Here is a 27,581-nt window from a genome sequence, read left to right on the forward strand (position 1 = left end):
GTCAAAATATCTGGGTTTGATCCATCACCGTTCTTTAGCCCACTCTGCCACCCCAGTTCAGACATGGCTATATGCAAATTAGTCTGACTCTGTGCCTCATGGGAACAGTCCCGCCCGAACTGCCAAGCCATGCCTTCCCTGGACCGGAAACAAGCTTCCGAGGACCGGTTTCTGGCATTACAGCCGTCTTCAGCCCGGCTTGCTTGAATCCAGTGGCAAAGTGAGCAAGGGACTCACGTCTGAGCATACCCTGCCACACTTATGGCGGCCAAAGCGGTACAAAAGGGGGTGGTGATTGGACGGAGCATCTGAACCAATCAAACACTCACACCAAGTCAAAAGATCTGGGTTTGATCCATCACCGTTCTTTAGCCCACTCTGCCATCCCAGTTCAGACATGGCTATATGCAAATCAGTCTGACCCTGTGCCTCATGGGAACAGTCCAGCCCGAACTGCCAAGCAATGCCTTCCCTGGACCGGAAACAAGCTTCCGAGGACCGGTTTCTGGCATTACAGCCGTCTTCAGCCCGGCTTGCTTGAATCCAGTGGCAAAGTGAGCAAGGGACTCAAGTCTGAGCATACCCTGCCACACTTATGGCGGCCAAAGCGGTACAAAAGGGGGTGGTGATGGACGGAGCATCTGAACCAATTAAACACTCACACCCAGTCAAAAGATCTGGGTTTGATCCATCACCGTTCTTTAGCCCACTCTTCCACCCTAGTTCTGACATGGCTATATGCAAATCAGTCTGACCCTGTGCCTCATGGGAACAGTCCAGCCCGAACTGCCAAGCCATGCCTTCCCTGGACCGGAAAAAAGCTTCCGTGGACTGGTTTCTCGCATTACAGCCGTCTTCAGCCCGGCTTGCTTGAATCCAGTGGCAAAGTGAGCAAGGGACTCACGTCTGAGCATACCCTGCCACACTTATGGCAGCCAAAGCGGTACAAAAGGGGGTGGTGATGGACAGAGCATCTGAACCAATCAAACACTAACACCCAGTCAGAAGATCTGGGTTTGATCCATCTCCGTTCTTTAGTCCACTCTGCCACCACAGTTCAGACATGGCTATATGCAAATCAGTCTGACCCTGTGCCTCATGGGAACAGTCCAGCCCGAACTGCCAAGCCATGCCTTCCCTGGACCGGAAACAAGCTTCCGAGGACCAGTTTCTGGCATTACAGCCATCTTCAGCCCGGCTTGCTTGAATCCAGTGGCAAAGTGAGCAAGGGACTCATGTCTGAGCATACCCTGCCGCACTTATGACGGCTAAAGCGGTAAAAAAGGGGGTGCTGATAGATGGAGCATGTGAACCAATCAAACACTCACACCCAGTCAAAACATATGGGTTTGATCCATCACAGTTCTTTAGCCCACTCTGCCACCACAGTTCAGACATGTCTATATGAAAATCAGTCTGACCCTGTGCCTCATGGGAACAGTCCAGCCCGAACTGCCAAGCCATGCCTTCCCTGGACCGGAAACAAGCTTCCGAGGACCGGTTTCTGGCATTACAGCCGTCTTCAGCCCGGCTTTCTTGAATCCAGTCGCAAAGCGAGCAAGGGACTCACGTCTGAGCATACCCTGCCACACTTATGACGGCCAAAGCGGTACAAAAGGGGGTGGTGATGAACGGAGCATCTGAACCAATCAAACACTAACACCCAGTCAAAAGATCTGGGTTTGATCCATCACCGTTCTTTAGCCCATTCTGCCACCCCAGTTCAGACATGGCTATATGCAAATCAGTCTGACCCTGTGCCTCATGGGAACAGTCCAGCCCGAACTGCCAAGCCATGCCTTCCCTGGACCGGAAACAAGCTTCCGAGGACCGGTTTCTGGCATTACAGCCGTCTTCAGCCCGGCTTGCTTGAATCCAGTGGCAAAGTGAGCAAGGGACTCTCGTCTGAGCATACCCTGCCACACTTATGCCGGCCAAAGCGGTACAAAAGGGGGTGGTGATGGACGGAGCATCTGAACCAATCAAACACTCACACCCAGTCAAAAGATCTGGGTTTGATCCATCACCGTTCTTTAGCCCACTCTGCCACCCCAGTGCAGACATGGCTATATGCAAATCAGTCTGACCCTGTGCCTCATGGGAACAGTTCAGCCCGAACTGCCAAGCCATGCCTTCCCTGGACCAGAAACAAGCTTCCGAGGACCTGTTTCTGGCATTACAGCCGTCTTCAGCCTGGCTTGCTTGAATCCAGTGGCAAAGTGAGCAAGGGACTCACGTCTGAGCATACCCTGCCACACTAATGGCGGCCAAAGCGGTACAAAGGGGGTGGTGATGGACGGAGCATCTGAACCAATCAAACACTCACACCCAATAAAAAGATCTGGGTTTGATCCATCACCGTTCTTTAGCCCACTCTGCCACCCCAGTTTAGACATGGCTATATGCAAATCAGTCTGACCCTGTGCCTCATGGGAACAGTCCAGCCCGAACTGCCAAGCCATGCCTTCCCTGGACCGGAAACAAGCTTCCGAGGACCGGTTTCTGGCATTACAGCCGTCTTCAGCCCGGCTTGCTTGAATCCAGTGGCAAAGTGAGCAAGGGACTCACGTCTGAGCATACCCTGCCACACTTTTTGGGAGGGGCCTCCTCATCCGTATCAGTAGTGTCAGTGCCTGTTGAAGTAGTAGTGTCAGTGTCCACATAGACCTTTTGCTTGCTCTTCGCTTTGCCGCTGGCAGCGTACGCATGATCCAGACGAGATGCGGGAGGAACGGAACCTAATGCACTAGCGTGCGGCCATTGACTATCTTTCACTGACTCTGTAGCTGGTAGAGTACTCTTCGTAGACTTATCGTTAGTGAACCCATGGCATTTTGCAAAATTCTCCAGCTGCTTAGTAACTGGCTTGAGAGCAGCTGCCAATGCTTGTTGCCCAGTCGCAGGCACTGCGCTTTCAATTGCCTTGTTTACTGAGGACTGAACCGAAGCGTCCAGAGCCTTCACAATCTTGTCCTCAACAGCAGCCTCTTGCTGCCCCTCATTAGAACCATCCTCCGCCTCCTCATCATAATACACGCACTCCTCCATAACTCACACTACAGTGGGGCAATATAAAATTGAATGTTCACAGGAGGTAGGCACTAGAGGAGTAATGGGGGGGTCATCCCACTTGCAAACAGATTATAATTATAATGAGTAACAGCACCAGACCCCCTCAGCAGAGCTGTAGTCAGATTCTTGCAGCCCAGAAGGGCGTAGGAGCTAAGAAATATGTATAAGGAGCGTGTGCTCACTCCAATAAGGCAAAAACTATTATGGCAACCAGTTATGTGTCTCCCTCCACCAGCTCGTAAGAAACGCTGTTCAAAATTGGTGAAAAACGGCAAAATCAGCGTGTGCAGCCCAACGCGCGCCCAAATCCTACCAAAAGGTAGCCCAATGGGCGCGCGTCATGCTGCACGCGCTGGCCGTGTAGTTTGCAGCTCCTATGCGCGTCCCGGCGATTAGGGAGAGACTTCGCGCCACTAACTGAGCGGCAGACCTGCCGACAGCGGTAAGAACGACCGCACTGCGGCCCGGTACTGTACGCGCTGAAGCGCGATCGCAGGGGGGTGAATGGGTGGAGCAGAGCTCCGAAATTGAGAGCAGGAACGCTCACATCATTGCCGCGTCTAGCGGCCCCACACACAGAGTTGCATCAAGCGCGGGAAGCAACCGCGGATGACAGTAAATTAACTAATTGAGCAATACTGACAACACACAATAACTACAGCGAGCTAAGCTGTGTCAATCAAAGCGCAAGCGCTAGAGTCATAACGCATAAATCAATATGTCAATCGAATACAATAGGGAAAATAAGGAGCATAGCACTCATCTCTTGCTGTGAGCAGCAAAGAAAGAGGAAGCTGGTTCTGTTACCAGGGCTCTTATGAGGGCTAAGGAGGCGTGGCTAAGGCCGAGCATCATGGTCCTTGTAGTTTTTTCATATTAAACTGTATGTTTATTGGCTGCTGTGATTTTTACAGTAAAGAAAGAGAAGCATAATCCGAACCCTCCGGTCCTGTAATAGAATTTCAATCTCTGATGCATACATTCAGTAGGCTTGGGACAGGTTACCTTTTACACGGTCCCTAACCATTCGCGTTAGAGAGTTTTTTTAAGCCAAACCCCTATTTGCTAATGCGAGGATGAAATAGGCAGGAACTTTTGACATGTTCCACTATAAACCTTGAGAGAGGGCTCTTTTGAGTAGAACCCTTAGCTGGTCAGGTGATGACGCAGCATGTAGCACGTAGGAACGTAGAGACTACGATGACTTTTGTTATAAAATCGATCAGTTTCAAGCGATCCCCCATTGGGAGAGGCCGCTAAGCGGCGATGCTGACAGCGAGCCGATTCATGGTAATTTCAGTAACTTTCGGGTCCTTTTTTTTCACGCAGGTATTTGGGAACGTAATTGGAATGACCCAACACTGTTTCTATACTTTGAACAGTGACGGGTGTGCGAGTGTGTATAGCATCTTTCACATTAACGCGTTGTTTTTTAACTTTATGTAGAGCCACAGGAGCGAATGCCGAAACTCGCCCTAATATATTGAATAGACACATCCTCCCAAAATATCGATTGTTCTACACAAGGATGTCAGTATTTTAATAATCATTATAAATTGGCAATATGGATGGCTTTTTGTACAAAATGCACACATGGAGGTTTTCTTTCATTGTAGATGCAAATGACCCCGTGATTTCACATAACCAACTGAATACTATTATATGGTGACACTCTAAACCTTTCAGAAATCAACTTATAGGTTAGTAGTAATTCTTTTTAAAGGAAGATATTTGCCACAGATATATTGTGTTTTATCTAACTTTACATAACTAGGGCCATGTGTTCATTCATTAATAGGGTGCGCACCATCAGGAGTGATTGATTCCTATAATAAGAGCGATATAGAGATCTTTAATTGAATATACGGTTGGACTCCTTTGGAACCACTGCAAAAGGTGAGCATAATTCTCACCTTTTCTAAATCATATATTTTTCTGAAAACAAGTGGACTAAAAAATGTTTATATATAATTTTTATGCAGGCTACACATCATTTTTGCTTTGTCCTGAAGTAGTCCCACTTCTTGATGCTCATAAAATAGCACAGGCCAACCAGGGTTGAAACGTCAACGCTCTATTCAGAGTAGTAAAATTCAACATGACCAGTTCTAAATGTATAAAAAGAAAATGTTGGGTCAATTGGAAAGCTTATCATTTTGTTTTTCACTGCGTTCTTAAATCTTGTGAACAACTTTTGTATGTAAATATATGTGTTGTGATGTATGCACATCTTTATGTGTTGTCTTACATCTTATTTTTTGTCTCACATCTTATTTTAGATTTCAATGTGTGTGTTGCGCTCGTTTTTATATTTAATATGGAACATTTCTATTTAAAAATAAATAACTAGAATTCACAATTGATGTGTTTAGATATTCATAACATGTGTTTAGATAAGTTTGGTGAAAATCATTAATTGATATTCTGTCATAATTTGAAAATAACTTTTGGGCAAGGTAAAGTTCTCGTGCAAGCGATAACTGTGGCAGAACCACTGTTTATGTAATGTAATTGTTACAGGTTCTGCGCAAAACTGGGTATCCCCATTGTGTAATATTGACTTTAACAAGAGAAATGGGCTGGTGCAAGCTGCCTCCTGACAAGAGCCCCAGCACTTGTTTTTTTACAAATTACCCACTGCATACTGGATAATTAAAAAGACCACTGCCTGCATTAAAACTATCAATAGGGATGAGATTCTATTCCAAAACAGGGTATGTGAGACTAATACACACTGCATGCATCTGATGATGTCAATTAATGGGTGTTTAAAAACCAATGAAGAAAATGATTTACTTTAATTGGAATATTTTGAGGTGTGATCCTTTCATTGGGAAGATTTTTGATGATAAACCCAGTACTACCTACTGGAAGAGCTGGTCAACAGTGACATTACCACCAGGAATAATACTAATGATCATCTGCCCAAAGGTTCTTTCCCCTGTGGTAGATGCAAGAACTGTAAGAACAAATGAAGCATGAAAGAATTTGAGTTACAGTATGGTAGAGGGACTAGGAACATCGCACAGTTCCTCACTTGTAATAGTCAGTATGTTATCTACTGGAACGAGCCACTCACCTGAATCCCAGGCAATTCCAATAGGGCAATGCTAGATCACTTTATTCCACCTAGGTGGCAGGGAATTACACTGTACGAGTTGCAGACCCTAAGAGGAAAGGGGGTTGGGATTGAGAGGGCAAACAAGATGCTGTGGTGCTCCTATGTGGCAGTTACAGTGGGGTCTCAAAATGGCCTTTCACCCATCTCTGTAAATTGCAAGAACAGTGTTTTAACTTACAATCTAGCTATTAAACAAATCATCAAAATGTATTTATATGTCCTTTGTCCATACCCCAATGGACATCTAGCAGTGCTCTATTGTTCCTGTAAGAAGGCTTGTGTCATCGTGAAGTTTTAGCATGGATTCTTAACCCCTCCCATGCTCGTCACGAGCCTCGGGTGGGCTGTGCTTGTGACGAAGCGGTTCCGTCACGGTCCGCTCGGCGCGCCTGTGCGGTGCTGGTTACGTGCCTGTGCAGCGCGTTCTATTGAGCGGGCGGGCCGTGGCGGAACCTCTCCGTCACAAGCACAGCCCACCCGAGGCTCGTGACGGAGCGGTTCCGTCATGAGCATGTGAGCGCCACACGTCCCCCCTGCCCCCTAGCGCTGCGGCGGAATTGCCGCCGCAGCCAAGGGGTTAATGAATCGCTTTACAGATGTCAACACAATTATCCTGTAGCGTCCTAAGTGTAGCACAAGAAATCTCTGGACACCCACTTATCATGCGCTGAGTCTAGGTGTCTCAGTTGATGTCCATGAGTCAAGCTGGAATCCACCCAACTTGTGCTCTTAGAGGGCACCAAAAGGTTTAATACGAGGGAGGTTTATTCTTACTAGTGCAAGAGTCTACTGCACACTTCAAAAATCGAAGCGTCATTTTGTTTCTTAGAATCTAATGCTACTGAGCTCAAAGAACAAGAAATGAGAACAGTTATGTAGCAAAAATACCTGATGTCAGATTTTTTTGTTGTTGTCTTTTTCTTTTTCTGGGAAATCCGATGCTGGAGCGGTCACCGGGTCAGGACAGGATCGGGGAGCACCTGAAGTGGAGTACTGAAGTTGGACGGAACAATATTAGGAAGGGGCTTGGCGTAGGGAAGCAGGTGAGTGCTGGACAAAGAGCCCAAGCAGGAAACCGCAGTGGTAGCAGCCTTTAAATAGAATTCAGCTGTGTGTTTCTAGAAAACAACACCTGTTGATTTTCGGCAGTTACTCCACATGAGTTTGATTGGCAAGTGAACCTGCCAGGTTCATGGAATGTTAAACTTGAACAGAATAATTAGCCTTGGAGTGCACCTGCTGCTGCCCCCACGGTCATGTAATGTTCAACTTGAGCAGAGTTATTAGTCTTGGAGTGCACCTGTGCTGCCCCACAGTCATGGAATGTTCAGATTGAGCAGAGGAATTAGTCTTGACAGTGTTGCCTTATGAATTTAATTAATAGGTGCACCTGTCACTGTTACCAAGATTCTGGAGTATCCTTATGGATTGCTAATGAGCAAAATATTGAGTTTAGTTCAGCTGTCTGTTGAGGCCAATAGTTACCACAATCCCACCAGGGAAGGAACTCACAGCAACCCACACCATAGAGAGAACATGCAATTTTGGGAAGGATGAGGTAACAAGAAAAAAAGGGGAAATGTCTAACTAAATCATAAGGGTGTAGAGGGTCATGCAGTGGATGGGACCACACAATCTACATCCTTGAGTACCCCTGCAACAAGAGATATGTGGGCAGTATGGTTTATGCGATCAAAAAAGGTTTCTTGAGCATATGGGATCCACTGATAAGGCAAATCCCCATTATACAGTTGCCAGGCATTTTAATGAGGTGCAATAACAAGCTGCTGAATAAAGTGGACAGACTTTGATTCAGAAAAGTTGCACCGCTGGAGAGAAGTGGTGGTGGAACCATTATTGTGGCCATTAGAGACATATTCTTACATGATTCAATATTGCAGTGGCAGAGGTACTAAAGAAAACGTTTTAAAAAGAAGATAGGTGGATCCTCTTCTTTCAGTCTGTGATGCAGATTATAGGAACATATCTCTTGGTTGTGAGGAAGACAGTGTAGACTTTGAGTGTTACTTGCTCATTATGTATACAGTACAATGAATAGTAGGACGAGAATTCAAGTCATAGGCTTGTCCAAATGAAGGCGGTACACTCATTTACAATTGACATGGCCAATGTGTGACAAAATTAGTCCTGATAGCAAAACATGACTAACGGAACTACACATGTCCACATGATGGCCTACAGAACAGTATTAGAAGTTTGATGGTTCTCTGTGATAGATTAATTTAAAAATGACAATGCATATTGCAGAAACAATTATATATTGTCACTCCAGAAATCGACAGTGAACAAAATTATTTACATTGACAAGTCTCTGCCCAAGGCGCCAACCTGTCATAATGGCCTGATTAGCTAACAAATAATAGCACAGATGGTGTGTATAATTTTTAACATAACACCTTTGTTTATACAATAGGTGCGATTATTTTTTTAAACACTATACATTTATATTGCAGGATTGCATTAAAACTAAATATAGAATACCCCTACTAAAAACATGTGAGAGTCCTGCTTCATATCTTGTATAGCTCTCCTCTTGTCTACACCTTTGACGCAAAGATCGTCAGTTCCCATCCATTCCCCGGTTGTCATATAAATAAATCTATTCGATATTTCACAAATCTTTGTGCTAATTGACAATTTTGTTTTCTAACTGAATTTATGATGCAGTGATGCTAAAGTCTGAACTTTACTTGGCACAGTAGTGAATTAGCATGTAAGGTAAATTGCATTCGCAAACGGTGCGAATCGCATTTTTCGGCCGTTTGCGAATGCAATTTCCTGATTTGGGATGCACCAACCTTTTTCAGAAATTCGCAATTTAAGAAATCTCAATTAGAGAATCGCAATTAAGGAATTTTAAGAAATCGCAATTTTTTTGCGAATGTCTTAATGAATTGCATTTTGCAATTCCTTAATTGCGATTCCTTAATTTTCGCAATAAGGAATCGCAAAATGGAACAATGATGCATGTGGGGGCCAATCTTTCAATGAAGAATGCAAACTTTTGTATTCAGTCATTCTCACGGTTGTTTCAGGAAATGTAAGACACATGAAAGTATTTTGTATCAGTCATACAGAGACAAAGAGTTTTCACTTCACTTGTTTTTTAAACAAACCTGGGTCAGCCCCTCTATCAAATCTGCTTAATCTTTGTTTTACACCTTTACATTGCATCTTCTAAGAAAATGGATTATAGAAAAAATGTCAGGCAGTAAATCCCATGAGGAATGATGTTTTCAGTCATCTGCGTATTTTCTGACCTTTTCTATATATTTTTGCCACAGTTGATTTATGTTGACCACTTAAAGAGATCTACTTTACCAGCTCAGCAATATAGGCCCAACGAATATGCACAGAGAACAGCGCAAAGTGCAGTGTATTGAACAATATGCTTTGCAGATGCATCAGTGTTAAGCTGTGTCCTGCCTCTGATAAATAGACTGTACTCGAATTAAGGCTTAGAAGCAGGCAGGGGAAAATACATTCCTTCAAAAATCCAAAACATGAAACTGTAATTCGGTGCATTATATATGGTAAATTACCATCATGGTCTTAACTTAATTTATTGTTTTACAAAAGGTTTCTAATGTAGACGACAAATAAATCATTATTTGTTAACAATAATAAAAATAATCTATATGGTGCTTGCTTGTCACTACTTATTTTGCAACAATGTAAACAGGAGGTGATATTAATACTCAACGTAATGCTATTAAATGTATCAGGTTTGAAAGTATGGAAGACACATTGGCCCTATTGCTTATCAAACCAATTACTTGCAGATTCAACACCTCTGTGAAACCTTTACATATTCAGAGGCATATTTACAAGCCCCCACTGACACCACACTGTCACTTTTCACAATGTTGTAGTGGCGATAGGGTCTTGGCCTTATTACAAGGCAGCGTAAAGCCACTCTGCATGGCTTAACCCTGCCTTGTAAATGTGGCTTAGTCACTTAACGTGGCTTAACGCTGTCTTGTTAATAAGGCACCTTTTCACACTATACTTAGCGTGAAAGGGGTGGCGATGGGTGTTGTAGTGGGTGTTCCACCGCAACACCCATTTATTTTGACGCTGCCCTATATTTACAAGGGTGGCATAAATATGAGGCAACGCCAAAATTAAGACCAGGGAAAACCTGGTCTACCCTAGTGCAATAAGGATAAATGTTTAATTTTTCCTCATTTTTGCTATTTTCATGTAGGTTGCATTGTGCAGCACACATGGAGCCAGCAGAAAGTAATTGATTTTTTATGTACAGGAAGGTGTCGCTTCCTGCACATAAACAATGTTTAAAAAAATGGTGTGTTGCAACTTCTATGCTGCATTAATCAGCACACATAGCAGTTACAAAACACCATTTAAAGATTGTTTAGGATCAGGTAGGGACACCTTCCTGGACATAAACAAGCTACCTTTCCACTATGGTGCAAGGGTGCCTGCATTTGGTGCTAGGCAGCTAAATATAGGCCCAGCACATGGGGAAATGCCGGGCCACACCATATTGTTGTAAATATGGTGCAGCCCTGCTTTTCAGAAGCGGTGGAGCACAGCGTTAAGCCAAGGAGATTAACACCTTGCTCCGACACTTCTATTGTAAATATGTCCCTTAGATAGGTTCTTTGATTGCCCTCATCCCAACAGAAACAACGTGGACATACATTATAACTGTAAAAGACCATGTGAACACTTTACAAATAATAAAGTACACTTTATTCTTGCGTGCAAAGGTTGCACTTCTGGTGCCAGGGTAACACTTGTGAATGAGTAAAACTGTAATGCTGTTCCCCATTCATGTGTTTTGTGTGTGTTTGTAAAAAATTGGGATACCAGTTGACTGTAGTGGAAGCCCCACTCAAATAATAACCACAATCCTTGGCAGGGTGAACCATTAAAGTCACAAAAAATAATCTGTGCTTAACCTTCTGATAGCTTGGCACACAATCAGTCAGGTTTAACTTGAGGCACTGTGTAAAATATTTATGCTGCACAAAAACAATTACAAACTGAAAACACAACCTAAGAAAAATTTCCATAGGAATTTAGAACAATAGAGTACATTTTGATTAATAAAGTAACACCAAAATGAAGTACATCCAATCAGTAAATCCAGAGTTATGTAACTTTTACATTTTTTAGTGAAATCTAGCATCTAAAAGATCAAAGTGCCAACTGTGGGTATCTGGTCATGTGAGCTGGAGTTAAAGTCAGTCGACTGGAATCTAGCATGCTTTGGACACAAGTGTTGGACTGCTCTGTGTCTCCGGTTACTGTCAGACTTAGACAAATTCTTGAAAAATTTACTGAAGAGTTTTAGCGAGGCAAAACAGCAGGCTGTCCAAGAATGATTAATCAATGATGGGGGAGTCACTAGATAAGGTTTCAGTGATGCCATCAGCGAAAGTTGGAAAAGCTCTGAGTTGAAGAATCTGGAATTCCAGACAAAGGAGGTAATCATTGTCAATGGGGTGCTCGTCACTATCGAGCCCGGTGAAGACTTCTACCTTCAGATTTAGAAGTTGTTTATCTGGTGGAGCTCGGACTCACCCAGCAAGATGGGGCTGCAGGCTGTAGCCATACAAGCCTTCATAAGTCTGCCACTGTAGGGAGGTCCTGCTGAAGAGAATATGCACATGTGGAGCAGAAGGTAACGGGAGCAACTGTTAATTCAGGAGATGCACCTTGGCTGGTAGGTCTTGCCTATTGACATGGTAAGAAAGGTATTCGCAGCAAAATCATTGTCGGTAGCATCTTTTGGGCCAGCATACGGGGCCATACTAATTCATCTCCCCTACAAGTAATAGAGGGCATTTTTGGGGAAAAGCTAATGGGCCTTCCCTTAAGCTGCTCCAACTTTAATACCCATACAGAATTGGAGGTCTCAAATCTGTCTGACACATTCTCTGTGGCACCAATAATTTTGTGGCATTCCATCTGGAGAAGGGAGTATATTCAGACTACCCAAAACCTAATTGAAGATTGTCCATCCATGGAAAATGCACATAGAATTCCATGGATTTCATATATTAAATCAACCTACTCCGCTTTTGGTTTGGGACACCTATTTACTAACCCCAGGGATTGCATGAGCATCTCAAGGTGGGAGGTTAAAGCCCGTTTTCTAAAGCAAAGATCAGAGGCCAGACTATAAACAAACTGTACAAAGGTATTGGTGAAACTATATCTTGAAGGTCCGAAGCCTGAGGAAGGGATAATTTCATACCTATGCACTGTATCAAATGCACATCATAGATTCCTTTTAATCAGATTCTGATTAAATCTTATTCCGTGCATGCTGGCACATCCTGCAGGTATTTACTCCATAAATGACTTACACTGCTGTCCCTGTGACAATTTATCTGTACAATTAAATTTACACATTTATTTCTTCTGAAAATCTTATATGGACACCCGTAAAAAATTCATTCTCCCCTTGATGTGCAAATTTCGTTTCTAACAATGTCACGTAGCAATGTTGTTTCTGCAATCCCTGCCTAACCCCATGGTTTGTTTGTCAGTAGCATATTTTTTAATGCAATCATGGAAAATCAGGCAGCAGTACAACATCACAAAATGAATTTTAAATAGTTTTTAATTACTACTGTTATTATTTTGTTTTGCTATTTTTACTCACACTGATATGTACAGCACTCTGTTTTTGCACTGATTGATTGCCGTTTTTAATTTTTTTTTTATTTATTTGTCTTTTGCTGTTTTTAAACTGTATTCATCTGTACTCTTATGATCTTATATTATAAGTATTAAATAAAGTAATTTACTGACTGACTGTGGTTATTGTGTTGCCCACACCTAGTTGGCAATTGTTGTTTCTTTTATTTCCTCTGAGATGGTGGCAGCTGTAGCAGTTTGAGTGTCCCTGCTATTGTGGAAGTTAGGTTTCCTTCTTTCTTCTCAGCAGCTGTTGTTATTGCTTTTGTCCCAGCTGTGAATGATTGCTGCTCTTGTTGCTTCTCTGTGTACAGGTGTGCTAACTTCTGTGGCACCAGCAGTTGTCATTGATGTTTTTGCATCCGCAGTTGCTGGTGCGGTCTCTGCTATGGCGGCAGCCTTATCTATTGCTGTTGTACTTGCCTTGATGTGACCTGTGGGAGCTATTGTGGTCTTTGCTATGGTTACAAGTAGCTGAAATTCACCAGAGTGCTGTAAACGGTAAAGGCAGAGATGCAGTTAAAAAGCAAATTAAAGAAGTAGCTAGATTTTTACAGCAGAAGAGGACTGCTATTGTATCATTTTAGGAAATAGGGTTACTGGTTGAGGGGGTGAAACCATTCTCAAGCGGCAGACACAATCTGTCATGATGGGACACAAGCAAACCCCAAAATTAATACATGTTCAACCCTCTGGTAGCTTGGCACAAAGCAGTCCGGCTTAACTTAGAAGAATTGTGTAAAGTACTTATGCAGTACTTTAAACAGTAATAACGTTAAAACACAATTCAAGAAAAATTCCAAACCAATATAGTCAAATGGAGTAATATATCATAAATTATTTGACACCAAAACAACAAAAATCTAATCAGTAGAACTGGAGATATGCAATTATGTGAATGTCAGGTAAGTAAAGCTCCTTAAATCACAAAGCCCCCCTTGTGGTTTCTGGCCATGTGAGACCAGAGGAAAGTCACAAGTTCAGGCCGACCATGATGGCATTTGGGTAGTATATAGGGAGCAGGTTAGTCCCGCTGAAATAGTTACCTTCAAAGTCTAGCATGAAAAGTTCAGTTCGCCGGGAAGGGGGCGAGAGGAGCAGGGAGAGCGGTGTGAATAGTCGTGGCTGTAATACAAAGAGCAGGCCGGGCATCACAGACAGTCATTGCTGTAGTGCTAAGATCATGTCAGGTGTCGCTGATCGTGGTTGCTTGATATTTGTGTTGGCAGTCACCATCAGCTGTCAATGCTGTACCGCGAGGTGCAAATCTCATGCTGTCAGGCATCTTTGGCGGTGTATGTGGTGCCAAGAGTCAGGTTTCCTGGAACTGCGTATTGGTGGGTGGTGCGCCCAGCAAAATCTTTGGGCAAATAGACCCATTCACAAAGAGCCCAAAATTTCTGGATTTCTAATTTTCTTTAGAGAGGAGCTCAACCGATGTCACACCAAGGGTCCAAGACCTAGGGTCATCAAATCATCATCCAATCAAATATACTTTATTCGGTTTTTGTGATACAAAACCATAAAAGTTCATAATACATACAAATTACAATCCAGATTATAGTAAAAACACTTTAAGAAACCAAGATACAGTAAGGCAGGGTCCCAGTCATAAAAATTCTATTCCACTCCAAGTATCAGAGGAGTTCGTGGTTAGTCATTGGAGTTCGTGGTTAGTCATTGTTACATGTCCAGGTGTTTCCCAAAAATTCATGATGCATTTTATGAATCCTGCCACATGGGGTATGATTTCGGAAGAGGAGGAAAACACGGAATTTTGGGATAGAAGTCATGTAAGTCCCATATGGATATTGGGCCGTCTCTTTCTTGAGGCGGCCAAGTTTTCAAGTAAGGGACAATATTTCTGTCTCTAAATCTCACAAGTACCAAGTCCCCAGCAACATCTTTAGGAAGGGAGCCCAACCAGCCCACCCTTCTGACACTCCTTATTGCTCCGTATAAATTACGAGGCAGTGGCCTATTTTTTGACAGCCAGAATTTGGTTTTATTAACTAAGTCATGTTGTCTCTCAGTTTTTCCAAGTGGAAGAGCAGGTACACCCGCAAGGATGCACACGTACGGGGCCGCTTCCGGTGGTAAATGAATGGAATTAACTTTGTTGTGATCTACTCTAGGTGCGGTCAACTGGGGAAGGGAGACTTTAGCGGGGTATTTCGCTATTTTTTCCCCTGATGCACTAGGGCCAGTTGGTTGTATTTGACGCCTTTTATCCTGCGCAAATGGTTTAGAGCCTAGGTGAGTAGGAGGTGACTTAGGGCGGTTGGATGTGTCACTACATTTGTCAGCCAGCAGGTTTGACTTGATGGCTTTCTCTAATCCAGAGAGCCTATCCCCTAACAAGTTTATTTTTTCTAACAACGGAGCTATCAAGGAGCTAACCAATTGTTCAATAAGGGGTAGTATGTGCAAGTGGGGAGGAGGTGTTATGGCATCTGGGTGCTCAACAATCGCTGGGGTCATTAAGGAATTAGCAGTGGATGAGTTTAGGCACAATGTTTAGATTTTGGGGTCGTTTCCACCTTGATTGACACCGTTATATTTCCTTTTCACAGATGTGACCTGAGGGGGTTCAATACTTTGAGTGTTCGGGCTGCAGGTTTTGTTCAATAATGTGGGGGGATCTAGGAGTGTAGCCTTGTCTGGTAGTGTACTAACACTTTTGGGCGGAGGGGGAGTTTCCAATGTAGCATAGTTGGTTTTACATAGGACGTTTAACTCGTCTAACAGGGAGAACATTTGCCCAATGCCTTCTACGCTAGTTGAATGGTCCCCCTTGGAGGTCATGATGATAAAGGGATATAGGGCGGCGATATATGAACAAGTCCACAAATATGGAGACAAATCGGTTAGAGGGGGTCTTTACCTTCCTGATAGTAGACCTTCAATGTGGCAGAAAAAGGGGGTGTCCCGTCCCGTCCTTATCCGGCCTTCTGAGGGCCGTAGAGGGCCCGCCCTTTGCCCGGGCTTGGCCCCGCGCGTGGTCCCGCGACGCGGGAGTTGTGTCCCTTTTGAAGCGCCTCCAGGCGCGGACCGTGGTAGGTGCGGCTTTGGCTGCCGCTGGGGCGTCTGGGCTGAGTAGTCTTTCAGGTGTCTCTCCCCCTCCGCACTGCGGCCGCTGGTGGCTGTGGGCTGTGGCGGCGGGAGGGGGAGGAAGGAAGCTGGAGCCCGGTGCTGCTGTGGCTGGTGGGAGGTGAGTGCAGGTGCCTCCAAAACGATTGCGGAGCCCCCGCTCTACAGGGGTTGTGTCCCTTTTGACGCGCCTCCTGGCGCGGACCGTGGTAGGTGCGGCTTCGGCTGCCGCTGAGGCGTCTGGTCTGAGTAGTCTTTCAGGTGTCTCTCCCCCTCCGCACTGCAGCCGCTGGTGGCTGTGGGCTGCGGCGGCGGGAGGGGGAGGAAGGAAGCTGGAGTCCGGTGCTGCTGTGGCTGGTGGGAGGTGAGTGCAGGTGCCTCCAAAACGATTGCGGAGCCCCCGCTCCACAGGGGTTGTGTCCCTTTTGAAGCGCCTCCTGGCGCGGACCGTGGTAGGTGCGGCTTCGGCTGCCGCTGGGGCGTCTGGTCTGAGTAGTCTTTCAGGTGTCTCACCCCCTCTGCACTGCGGCCGCTGGTGGCTGTGGGCTGCGGCGGCGGGAGGGGGAGGAAGGAAGCTGGAGCCCGGTGCTGCTGTGGCTGGTGGGAGGTGAGTGCAGGTGCCTCCAAAACCATTGCGGAGCCCCCCTAAGGGTCAAAAACTCAATACAGCGGAGGCAGAAGGACTCAGGTAGGTCCAGGTGCACGTTCAGTTACAGGTCTAGGCTGCAGGTCAGCTTGGCTGTTGCAAGGAACCTCTGCAGTTTATGTCCCTGTAGCTCAAAATAGGAGGTCAGTCAGCTGAATCTTCGAGTCACTTTGGCCTGGGATGAAGGGTGCAGAACCAGTCTTCCTTCATAACAAGCCAGGAAGCAGAATGACAGTCCTTATGGCAGGAAAACAGCATAGCAGTCCTTCCTTTGTAGCATCCACAGGTCCAGGAGTGTACTGAAGAGTAAGACCTGAGGGCCTACTATTTATATCTGGTGTCCACACTGAAGTAGGAGAAGTTTCTAGAGAAGTCTCTTTGACGTCTTTGAAGTTTACTGCCTCCTCTGCCCTTGCTCTAAGCTGCCTGCATGAACAATTCAGGCAGCTTAGAGCCAGGGCTGTGCCCTGCCTTCTTTATGTGAAGGCAGGGCACAGCCTCTTCAGTCGCTAGTAGGGCTGTACCCAGCTCCCCCCCATCCTGGTTGTTGAAAGCCTATCCAGCCAACCAAATTCCTCTATTTTTGTGGGTTTCTGGAATGAACAAACAAAGTCCAACTGCCAACTACACTGACTCATGTGAACCAGGAACAGGCTGCAGGCACTAAATGGTTAGGACATAAAAAATCCAACTTTCTAAATGTGACATTTTCAAAATTGTAACATCAAATCCAACTTTATCATTAAAGATGGTTTTTTATTAAAATGTCTCAGATACCAAATTTCATGTTTACATGTTCTAAATCAAAAGGTTGCCTTATTCAGTGTAATAAGGCAACCCAATGTTATTCTACGGGAAAAGTAGGCTGCCTAGCGGAGCATTTCTTTTCACGCGTAGTCATTCCAGGGCAATCCAGGACTCTCGCTTGTTTGCTGTTCCTCCCCCTCGTTTTCCCCCGCCGCCGCCGCCACAGGACACCAGGCGCGGCCGCCGAGAGGGGGAAACCGCAAACTACACCCCCCAGGAGCCCTTTGCACGCCCACAACGCGCCCGGTGGCGCTTTAAAAAGACATAAGACCTCCCGCATCGCGGGACGCACGCGGGACTAGCCGGGCTAAGCCCGGGCCAAGGGCGGGCCCGTCTGAGCCCGTCCGAGACTGGTAGAGACTGGACTGGGCCACCTCTCGAACACCGTAAATATTGTATTATCTAAATGTTTTGTTTACAAGTCTCTTAAAGGGGAAAATACTGTGTTTAAATATTATGGCATCTAGAGCTGAGAGAGGTAGAAAGTTAACCTATCATGAGCTTAAAAATAAAGTAACCTTCTGGTTAAATAAAAATAGAGGACTGCGTTCAGATTTACGCAGAGAAATCTTAAACGTGCGTAGAGTTAGTTCGTTGGGCCATAGAAGGAAGGACGTGGATGGGGACTGCATTATAGCTAATTTTAGGGACAGTAGGGTGGTTCAGTACATTGGTGATTTCTATAACCACAGAGGAACAGGTGGCATCTATACTCTAGATCTAACATACTTCTATCCCTCTTCTCCCCTAGCTCGCCTGGTATAATATCTCATGGCAGATGGCGAGGAGGGATATGGATCCGAGTAGTTAATCGCTTTGAAGCTTTTTCTGGGCTGGAAGGGGTTGACTGACTGTGCAAAGAGAAGGATATGGGTGACTGCATGGAAAATATAGGTAATGACATTGCAGTGGCAAACGAAAATATAGTAGGTGCAACCCCATTTTTAGTGGCTCCTGTGGAAAGCGCTGTGGTATTGAATCATGGTATATATGGAGGCATATTAAATAAAGATTTAGGTGGGCACAATTTTGATATACTCACCCAGCCAGTTGTTCTGGGAGCAGAGAACGAAACAAGAGCAGGATATAAGGCAAAAACAAGCATAGGGTCCAAGAGAAATATTCCGATATGGGTAAAGCTAATTAATGAATATGACGTAGTCTGCCTTCAGGAGACTTGGGCAGCAGAAGCATACCATTTGAATGGTTTTAAAACCTTTTTTCACCTGCTATAGGCTCTGTACACGGCATAGCAAAAGGAGGGCTCTGCACTTATGTTTCCAACCTTTTTAATTGTGAGAAAATAGAATTCCCGTGGAATAATAGGTTTTATCATATGGTTCGGATGCATATTAGCAAAAAATTGTGTTTGATTATTGTGAACTTTTATAATAACATTCCTTTGGAAAACATTGAATTAACTCTGAAAAATTTAAAACCAGACATTAATTTCTTGCGAGGAGAAAAACTCAAAGAGGTAATAGTTGTCTCGGCTGGTGATTTCAACTGTCAATTATGTAAAAGAGGAGACTTGGGTACTTGTGGCTTATCGGTGGACATGGAAACTGATTTACTGCATTTTGAGCACACCGTTAGTGGGGACCTATTAAACGATATTATTTTTTCGTGTGATTTTGCCTTTGCTAACAGAATGTGTCATCCCGAGATCCCATTTTCTCCTAAGTTTAATGGTAGAGGAGTGCTCTCAACAATTGATTTTCTACTTGTCTCCTCATGTCACCAAGAGATTGTGTTAAACTTTCAAACATTGGATAATTCTCTAAGCGATCATTTTCCTATCGGAGTTGAAGTACTTAACCCATATTTTGATAAGGCGGCTGACCGCACAAATGGGCAATACAAGGGTAACATCGTCATAAAAAACCAAAATGGGTATTCCGTAAAATGGTTAAAGGTAGTTCCAGAGGAATTTTTACATCACTTAATTAGGAAATGTGAGAATAGTTTTAATGTTTGTTTGAAAGAGACAGCTGAAAACTCAGAAATAATTAATAATTTTAATATTATTTCCTCACAAGTTAAAGCTAGTTGGTGGGTAGAAGTTAAAAACCAGAAAGAGAAACCCACGAGCTGGTTTGACGCAGCCTGTACTAAGGCCTATTCGAACCTCAAGTGTGCCTTAAGAATCAATAAGGACTGGGCCTTAATTAGAGACCTACGTAAGGTACATAAGATGGCCCTAAAAAAGAGAAAGGATGTTGTGAAAAGGGAAGCGTGCGACTCACTTTGTGAGTCCTCTCAAAGCAGAGATTCGTCGGACTTCTGGAAGGCAGTAAACACTCCGTTTTTTAGTGTTAACTCTAGGGCGAGGATAGAGATTGCCATCACTGAGACTGAATGGGTCAGGTTTTTTTGAAACACTGTATAGTGTACCATCCTTGGAGGGGCAATTGTCCAGTGAGTACGTAGAGGAGGAAATGACTATGCCCCCTTACTATAAAATAAAACTCAATATTACTATTGAGGAAGTGCTATTTGGTATAAAAGCAAGCTTGGGAGGTAAGGCGCCGGGCCCCGACGGTGTACCGGTTGACCTCTTCAAGAACAACATGGATCTATGGGCCCCACTCCTGACGAAACTATTCAATGCTACCTGCTCTGATGGTTTGATATCAACTTGATTTGAGTCTATTATCATACCTATTTTTAAAAAGAGCGATAGAACTAGTTGCGCGTGCTATTGCCCTATATCTTTATTAGACTCGACCATTAAGATCCTGGGTAGAGTTATTTTAAATAGGTTACAAACCTGGGCTGATTAGCATGCCATAATCATTGACCTCCAGTACGGTTTCAGGAAAGGTCTTGGTACAGTTGATTAGGGCCTTAACCTGCATATACTCTTAGAGAAGTATACCAAAGCTAGAGGTAGCCGGATGTTTTTAACTTTTGTGGATTTATCATCCGCATTCGATTGTGTTACCCATAGCAAGTTATGGCTGATACTGGAACGATTGGGGGAAGAGGAAAACATTATATTATTCCTTGGGAATCTTTACAAGGGGGCTAAGGCTTCAATAAGATTTGGTAAAAATGGTGAGTGCACCAAGACGTTCAGGATAGCTAGAGGAGTCCGGCAAGGATGCATCCTTGCCCCTTTCTTATTTACCATCTATATCAATGACTTAGAAAGAACATTACTGCATTAATGTCGGGATATGCCTTTGGCATCAAATCGTTCAATACCCGCATTATTATATGCAGATGATGCGGTATTGATGGCCAGGACTCCGCAAGCAATGCAAAAAATGATAACGTCCTTCACGAACTTTATGACCAAATTGGATTTAAAAATTAATTGCGCGAAAACATTCTGTATGAATTGCAGCTCAGGGGCAGATAGAATAAAGAAAACTATGTTCATTGAATCTAAGCCCCTGGATTGTATTAACACTTTTTCGTATTTGGGCATTTTGTTTGATCGATCCGGCCTTTGGACGTCAGCTGTAAATACTAGGAGATTACTGTTCTCCAAGTCCATCATGGTCTTGATAACTTTTGGTAAGAAAATGGGCAGAAAACCTATCAAAGAACTGTTATGCATGCGTGGCAATTGCTATATAAGGTGCAGGTATCTGGGGTCATGCCAATGTGAAATTGCTGCAGGTAACTGAAAATAGTTTTTTGAGACATCTTTTATCTGTGCCAGATAGTATGTCCACCCACAATTGCCATGCAGAACTGGGATTACCATATTTAGAGGATATTATTAAGGTACAACCAATTATCCTCTGACATAGGATGTGGAACTCTGATGTGTGTTCTCTTAACCGTTTCATTCTGGGGGATGCACTAAGCCTTGATAACACCCAGGTCACCTGGACTATTATGTAGAACCCTCTCTATTGCAGCATATCCCAAGGAAATTATTGAAGAAACTATGCATGACCTACCTGGAGGATGCTAGAAATAAGGTGGAGTTCACTAAAATATCAGTGTTTTCGTATCAACTTATCCTGACTAGGAATGATATGCAACCATACACAACTTTACAAATGCAAGACTTTGAAAGGTTTTTATTGATACGTTTTAGATTTAATATCTTTTTTAGGCTTTTAAGTTTTCCTACTATGAAAGACTGGTCAAAGCAACTAATTAAATGCCCATGCGATGATTTGTCTAATCAATCTGACATTCATATATTGTTTTTCTGCAAATTATATATTATTTCAAGGAAAAGATGGATTGTACCTATTTTAAAGTATATGGACCTCAGACAGTGTCGACCTGCCTTTTTAGCTATCCGGATGTTAGATGACATTTTTACTGTCGCATCTGTCTCGGCTTTTCTTAAAAATGTTTTTAACTCACGGAAATCAATACTTTAATGAAATTGTTATGAGCCTATGGTATTGGATTTTTAATGTTTGGTTTTTTATATCTCCTTTCTTATAATTATTGTGACGTGTTTTTATTGTACTTTTATGGTTATTTGATTTATAACCGAATAAAGTTATTGATTGATAGTAAAATGGAGTCATATATCATAAATTATTTGACACCAAAATAACAAAAGTCTAATCAGTAGAACTGGAGATATGCAATTATGTAGATGTCTGGTAAGTAAAGCTCTTTAAATCACAAAGTGCCCCTTGTGGTTTCTGGCCGTGTGAGACCAGATGAAAGTCACAAGTTCAGGCCGACCATGATGGCATGTGTGCAGTATATAGGGAGCAGGTTAGTCCCGCTGAAATAGTTACCTTCAAAGTCTAGCATGAAAAGTTCAGTTCGCCGGGAAGGGGGCGAGAGGAGCAGGGAGAGTGGTGTGAATAGTCGTGGCTGTAATGCAAAGAGCAGGCCGGGCATCACAGACAGTCATTGCTGTAGTGCTAAGATCATGTCAGGTGTCCCTGATCGTGGTTACTTGATATTTGTGTTGGCAGTCACCACGAGCTGTCGATGCTGTATCGCGAGGTGCAAATCTCATGCTGCCCGGCATCTTTGGCGGTGTATGTGGTGCCAAGAGTCAGGTTTGCTGGAACTGCATATTGGTGGGTGGTGCGCCCCGCAAAATCTTTGCGCAAACAGACCCATTAACAAAGAGCCCAAAATTTCTGGATTTCTCATTTTCTTTAGAGAGGAGCTCAACCGATGTCACACCAAGGGTCCAAGACCTAAGGGTCAAAAACTCTATACAGCGGAGGCAGAAGGACTCAGGTAGGTCCAGGTGCATGTTCAGTTGCAGGTCTAGGCAGCAGGTCAGCTTGGCTGTTGCAAAGAACCTCTGCAGTTTATGTCCCTGTAGCTCAAAATAGGAGGTCAGTCAGCTGAATCTTCGAGTCACTTTGGCCTGGGATGAAGGGTGCAGAACCAGTCTTCCTTCATAACAAGCCAGCAGCAGAATGACAGTCCTTATGGCAGGAAAACAGCATAGCAGTCCTTCCTTTGTAGCATCCACAGGTCCAGGAGTGTACTGAAGAGTAAGACCTGAGGGCCTACTATTTATATCTGGTGTCCACACTGAAGTAGGAGAAGTTTCTAGAGAATTCTCTTTGACGTCTTTGAAGTTTACTGCCTCCTCTGCCCTCGCTCTAAACTGCCTGCATGAACAATGCAGGCAACTTAGAGCCAGGGCTGTGCCCTGCCTTCTTTATGTGAAGGCAGGGCACAGCCTCTTCAGGCACAAGTAGGCCTGTACCCAGCTCCCCCCATCCTGGTTGCTGAAAGCCCATCCAGCCACACCTAATTCCTCTATTTTTGTGGGCGTCTGGAATGAACAAACAAAGTCAAACTGCCAACTACACTGATCATGTGAACCAGGAACAGGCTGCAGTCACTAAATGGGTAGGACAGAAAAAAGCCAACTTTCTGTATGAGACATTTTCAAAATTGTAACATCAAATCCAACTTTATCATTAAAGATTTTTTTTTATTAAAATGTCTCAGATACCAAACTTCATGTTTGCATGTTCTAAATCAAAAGGTTCAAAACTTTATAAATACAAGAAAAGGACTGCCCCCCGTGCTTAATCTAACGGCTCACATAGAGTTCTTAATCAATAACATACAAAGATGAGCTCACTGAAACTAGACACAAGACCATATTTTTAGGAAAATGCAAAACATGATTTTATTTATTTTTCCATTTATGAATTTTTTCTCAATCTGTTATTTTATTACAAACAGAATCAAATCCAAACAGTAATACAATGCAATAAATAATTTAAATATACCTTCCAACCACTCATACATACATACAGTCAAACAACACAAAAAACATTCCCCTGGAACCACATCAAACACATTCTACAATCAGGCATACCCATCCGTTCTTCATTTGTTTACTACTCATCATACTTCCGGAGTCAGATGTAGCACAAAATATTCTGCCCGCACTAATCTCCCCGCTGTGGGAGACCAGATTACAAGAGAATGCAGGACAGATTACAAAACGCTGACGCGCGTTTCGGTGCAGTGCCAGGTCAAAGGCCACACCTTCTTCAGGGCAGTCAGAGTAGGGAAGGAACAAAATGAGGAAAACAGCATACAGTGTAAAATATCCTAGCGGGATGTATTTCCATGTAGTCACGGCAGAATGGGATTCAAGTTTTGCCGTAGTTTTTTAGGTGAAGAGGAGGAATCCCACCGCGGGGATAACCAAACAATAGTCGAATAAATATTCTCAAATGCGATCCAGTGCTTCAGGACATTCCTTATAAGAGTCTTTCAGGCTGTACGCAAGACCTGGAGTGGAATAAGCCCATCCGTATACTGCAAGGGATGGGGGTCCAGAGGAAAACGTCCCGGACTTGTGTCCTTGGATCTGGAGTCTGTCGGGTATCGAAAGATAACCGCCGAAGTGCAGAGTTTTTAAGGCGGCCCACATTGTAGTGCGGGCAGAATATTTTGTGCTACATCTGACTCTGGAAGTATGATGAGTGGTAAACGAATGAAGAACGGATGGGTATGCCTGATTGTAGAATGTGTTTGATGTAGTTCCATGGGAATGTTTTTTGTGTTGTTTGACTGCATGTATGTATGAGTGGTTGGAAGGTATATTTAAATTATTTATTGCATTGTATTACTGTTTGGATTTGATTCTGTTTGTAAGGAAATAACAGATTGAGAAAAAATTCATGAATGGAAAAATAAATAAAATCATGTTTTGTATTTTCCTAAAAATATGGTCTTTTGTCTAGTTTCAGTGAGCTCATCTTTGTATGTTATTGATTAAGGACTATGTGAGCCGTTAGATTAAGCACGGGGCAGTCCGTTTCTTGTATTTATAAAGTTTTGAATTTTCCCCTGATGGTCTGCCCCATATTATTTTACACAGGGGGCCCCCTTTTTTCCTCTTATTGACTAAATCAAAAGGTTGCCTTATTCAATGTAATAAGGCAACCCAATGTTATTCTACGGGAAAAGTAGGCCTCACAGCAGTGAAAATGTTTTTTACTACCAGTGCATGTAAAACTTAAAAGTACATATCCAACCTTTTAAATACACTCCACTCTACTCTCTGGCCTATGTAGAGCCTACCCTAGGGGTGACTTATATGTTTTAAAAAGGGAGGTTTGGGTCTGGCAAAAGTTCTCATTTATTTTTTATTTTTACCCTTCTTTGTCTCCATTCTGGTGGTGTCTTGGTTACAGGTGTGCTGAAAGCCACCGGAGATGGTGAGCTTGTCAACCAAAATGGACAGGGTGGCCGTTGTGATGGCTTTCTGGATTGTTAGCTCGGGCTAGCAAAGGAAGGACGTAGAATTCCATGAGGCTGAAGGTGATGTGATCAAATTTCTTCAGTTGTGGTCTATGCTATTTACCAAGTGTGTTAATACAATGCTAACAGTTGTTATTTCTCGTGTAGGGGTAAAAGCAGGCTGGTGGAAAGCCCTTCCCTTTATACTTCTTTTTAGTTAATCACATGAACTTCGGCAAACAGATAACATAGGCTTTATCAAGACCTACCATGTTTTTGTCTCTCCCTCAGCCACTTTTATGCAATTCCAATCCAAATTGTTATCTCCCTTAACAAGTGTAATCTACATTTCAAAGTCTGACTCGTGTTACGCTTTTGTCTTTTTTTCTATGCAATAGGCTCTGATTACAACTAAGGCTGTCTCTAACAAGACCTTTAAATGTGACGGAAAAGATGCACACATGTATTAGCAACCAATGCATTAACCAATTCAGCTCTTACAGTAGCCTTTGCACTATAGAGTAATTGACATCTGTTAATCAGCTGCTCTCTATCAGAAATGAAACAATAGATCACACAAAGGAAAGCGTGCAGGAGGACATCATCTAATCATTTATTTCTATTCTATCAATCATTAACCTATTTTTTACATTACTTCTCATTGCTTCCAGTTTTTTCCATTCATCAAATTCTTTACCTCCATTAGTTTGAAACGTGGCTTACATGGTTAAATGTGTAATCAACCTGGGTCCAATCGGTGTTTACAGCCACTTTCACATTCACAACGGATATTTCTTGTGATTCAATAAGTCAGAATAAAGAATGAATACCAGTGATGGATATAATGCATTAATTAATCTCAGCCACTGCTAAATACTCAAGGGTGCATCGAAGTCCATTTCTTTGCCAGTCATGCAACCTCAGATTTGTCCATGTCACATGCAAATCAGCCATTGTCCTACACCAATTGGACCTCACCAAGAATCCAGGAATGCAGAGTATTGTTACAAATAAAGAGGTGGACCAGATGGAGCTTAAGTGTGCAGTTCAAGGGGCAATTCAGACACCAAGGCAGCCTTAGGGACGGGTAGGATGACTATTTGTACAATTAATATTGGGGGGCTGAATGATAGAGGCAAGAGAGGCAGGGCAGGGGAGGTGTTTTGAGCACTAGGCGCTGATATCATTTACCAACAAGAGACTTATATCCCCTGGCAGAAGAGAGGGCTCAACGTCATCCCAAGGTACTCCCAGGAAATGTGTTCATCCCAGTTCACCAATACCAGAGGGGTGGCAATACATGTATCTAATTGTCTGCCACCCATTAAGCGATTTAAGTCAGATAAGTGGGGTAGGTGGGCAATTGCTTTAATTCCAAGCGGCCTTACAATATGTACATTACATGGATCAAATAATAGATGACGCAGATCTGCTTTTTGAACTAGAAATTGAACTGGCTTCTTGGCCAACGTCCTTGATTATTTGTGGTGATTTTAATATCCATCTTAAAGCATGTGGTCTTGCTAGGGGAGGGTACAAGGGGACGAAGCCACAAGTCTTTAAAGCACTAAAGGCACTCACAGCCAGCCATGGGCTGGTAGATGTGTGGTCATATACAAAGGCAGGGGACTCGGGATTCACCTATTATTCATGCCCACACAGGAAGTACGTTAGGCTCGATTATTTTTTCGCTTCCGCCTCTCTTATGGAGGGAGCACACGTTAGGAGACTGACTGAGGTCCTGTCGGAGCACAACCCTCTGGTGTTGGATATTGAGGCCCCGGGGCATGTAAAGGTATTTACAAAGTGGACCTTTGACAAAAAAGTATTAGTCACTGAAGGATTCCTAGATCACATTAGGGGGTGGACCCAGCAGTGTTTTTTTATAACAATAGGCTCAGCACAACAAGAGAAAACGTATGGGATACACTTAAAGCAGGACCAAAAATACGTTTTGGTGGATCTTATAGGAAAAAATTGAGGGACGAAATATATGCGCTTACGGAGGAATTAAGCAATTATGAGGAACAGCAAATGACAGCCATAGGTAAAAAAACGGAAGAGTTACAAGCACATCTAGAGCTAAAAGTAATTAGGAAAAAGGCCAAAATTAATGGAATTTGTTATAAAAAAAGTGGCTGAAAGGTTCCAAAAGGGTATGTGGAATAACTATGAATATGGAGAGATGACGGGGAAACATCTGGAACTCCGACTAAAACAAAGGGAAACAGCAAATAACATCTTAAGGCTAAGAGGGAAGGATGGCAAAATAGCTACAGATCTCCCAGGTATATTAAAGATACTTACTGATTTTTATCAGGACTTGTATAGCTCTAGGGATTCCGAACCAATGACAATAGGTACAGCAACGGGGATTATGCCCTCCCAGATTCTGGAGTTAGAAGAAGACATTTCTCTGAATGAGGTCCTTGAGGCACAGGCCTCAGGCAAAGCGTCGGGCCCAGATGGAATCCCGATGGAGATAAAGTCTTG

General features: G+C 43.5%; 1 long non-coding RNA gene across 1 annotated transcript; it reads left to right on the top strand.

Moving 5' to 3' along the window:
* Window positions 1-7,113: 7,113 nt before the first annotated feature.
* LOC144826228 (uncharacterized) lies at window positions 7,114-25,902 on the top strand. The gene is made up of 3 exons (XR_013609721.1): window positions 7,114-7,236; window positions 25,043-25,169; window positions 25,257-25,902. It is a non-coding gene; the product is annotated as an uncharacterized LOC144826228 (long non-coding RNA).
* The last annotated feature ends 1,679 nt before the right edge of the window (window positions 25,903-27,581 follow it).

Source organism: Lissotriton helveticus, chromosome 3_2 (genome assembly GCF_964261635.1).
Source record: "Lissotriton helveticus chromosome 3_2, aLisHel1.1, whole genome shotgun sequence".
In the NCBI taxonomy this organism is placed as follows: domain Eukaryota; kingdom Metazoa; phylum Chordata; class Amphibia; order Caudata; family Salamandridae; genus Lissotriton; species Lissotriton helveticus.